Source organism: Belonocnema kinseyi, chromosome 6, assembly GCF_010883055.1.
Source record: "Belonocnema kinseyi isolate 2016_QV_RU_SX_M_011 chromosome 6, B_treatae_v1, whole genome shotgun sequence".
Lineage (NCBI taxonomy): Eukaryota > Metazoa > Arthropoda > Insecta > Hymenoptera > Cynipidae > Belonocnema > Belonocnema kinseyi.
The window spans coordinates 32,763,392-32,765,828 of record NC_046662.1 but is presented as its reverse complement, the minus strand read 5'-3'; the positions used below and the strand labels follow the sequence as shown (position 1 = coordinate 32,765,828).

General features: G+C 30.8%; 1 protein-coding gene across 5 annotated transcripts in view; it reads right to left on the bottom strand.

The window, feature by feature from the left end:
• Window positions 1-2,437, bottom strand: part of LOC117175688 (14-3-3 protein zeta) — a 128,064-nt gene that overhangs the window by 122,155 nt on the left and 3,472 nt on the right. The gene's annotated exons all lie outside the window — the stretch shown is intronic.

Genomic DNA, 2,437 nt, shown 5'->3' with positions numbered 1-2,437 from the left:
GATCCAGGGATCTTTCTAAATTCCTTCGTTCGTTTTCAGCTAAATGTTTGGCTATAATAAGGAATAATATCCCTGTCACAGCTCAATTTTTTTACCGTGTAGAACAAAATATTTAAAATATAAAGGAAGTTCTCTAAAAAATCGCTAAATCGCGTAACTTTTTTGAGCGATAAGATAATTTGTTTACCAATTACAGGTTTTTAACAAAACCTGGTGTGCATAATATAGTTTATTAATTCATTGTCCCTGCGACTGATTACGCTGATTGCGCATGTTGGAATCCACGCCTTCAGCGCCTGCTTCGTTAGAACCTTCTGCACAAGGACGCAACTATCCTACACGATTTTTACTATAAAAATATATAAAATGTCTCTCAGAAAGAAGGACTTAACATATTCTTAATAAATCGCGAAAATAGGGGTTTCTAGTTTTTAAAGCAACAATACATATACTTTTTCTTACATCGGAAATCGGAACGAAGGAAAGGAAAAACATATTTGCCAGTTTTCTACAAAGTTTCCAATATTGACTTTTCTCAAAAGAGGTCAGACACGAAGGTTCCTTTTCATAAAAATGAATTGAATGGAATATTGCCAAAACCTAGCAGATAAAGTAAATCGAACATTCATTTATTCATATTGACGCAGGTTTTGTAGCTGCCAATCTTCTGGTAACAATTTAATACAATCAGTAACTATTAAATAAGGTTTGCTTCAAAATCCCAATTTCCAGATTTTTATCTGGATTTGAAAATTTTTTCTTATATACGTCTAGGCGATCAATAATGCAATGGCAAGAAAAGTTTGTTCCTAAACTGATTTTTAACACTTTTAGTGACAACAGAGGCTTTCACAGCCAAAATGTATATCAAAACAGGGGAAATAGAAAGATTTTTCACGAAAATATGGGCAAAACCATTAATTTTCTACCACAAGAGACCAAATTTTCAACGAAAGAGTTGACTTGAAAGCTAAAAAATGAATATTTTGGAAAGCAGTTACTTTTAAATCCAAAAAGATGAATTTTCAATCAAAAAACGACGACTTTTCTGTTAAAAAAAATAATGTTCAATAAAACAGTTTAATAGTCATTTCTGAAAAAATAGTTTTCATTTTAAAAATTATTTTTACTAAGTATCAATATTGTGAATTTCAAATTTTTTGTCAAAAAGTTATTTTGTTTTTTTAAATAACTATAATAATTAATAAAAAAATATGCTTCAAAATGCTTCAAACCCACCTGAATTCTACGAGTTTTTATTGGCGGGTGACGAGTGACGTGCGTTTTCAAAAATTCGAAATTTTAACCAAAATAGTTCATTTTTTAACCAAAAAAGATTTTAGTCGTAAAAGATAAAAAGTCAAACAAATAGTTGAATTTTTAGTGTAAGAGAAAAATAGCACAAAAAAATATGAATAGGGTTAAGAGTGTGAAGTCTGGACAAGCCATACAAAATTTTATGACCAAGTTCAATTTATCGACAACTGCCAGACTCTTTCGGGTTTTCCCTGACTTTTCATAATCCTACGACCTGTAGGAATCCTGTAATTTATCAAGTATGTCAGTTGGAAAAAATGATAGTCTTATAACTATAATTTTGAAACGGGAAATCGAAGTAAAATGACTTCAGCGGAATAGAAAGAAATCGTCAATATTTTTTAATCGATCTTTAGGCAAGTGGTGGTGAGGGAGGATTCGAAAAATGGGTTACAAAGAAATTTATGCACTTTACTTTCCATAAAGCGACGCAGTCAATGACCTCTTCACACTTTTATCACGCCCTAGAGTCTCTAAACTTTCTTTTTAAAAACGACCAGAATAAACCGAACTCAGACGAAAAATCCTTTCACGAGTAACCTTTCATCCTAAATCACGTGCACATCATCCTCGCCAATAATAAACACGATGAAACTCATTATCAATCAAGGAAGATCCGCCTCGCCATACATACACCCCCACCTACCCACTCAAATTGAACGAAACAATCTTTCAAATATCAAAAATTATAAAAATACGAGATATATTATTGCTTTTTCCTAGAATCAGAAGTGACAACATCAGTTCTTGGGATTGGTTCAATTTCTTTCAATGAAAAGTTGTTTCATTAGACGGCTATATGGTTTACTTGACAAAGGTTAGTTGTTTGCGGTTATGTTTAGAAGAGCCTTAATGATTTATTAATAATCAATCAAAACAAAAAGAACAATTTTATTTTGAATTTTTAGCACGAAAATATGAATTGGCAACAGAAAATGTAATTTTCAAAATTGTTAACCCGAAAATAAGAATTTTCAAAGAAAAAAAATCTCCAACAAACAGTTAAAGCCTCAAATTGTTACTCGGGCTTAAAATATTACATTTGTACTAAAAGGGAAGAATTTTCAAATAAAAAATATGAATTTCTAACCCAAAAATATAAATTTTCAACAAAAAAATT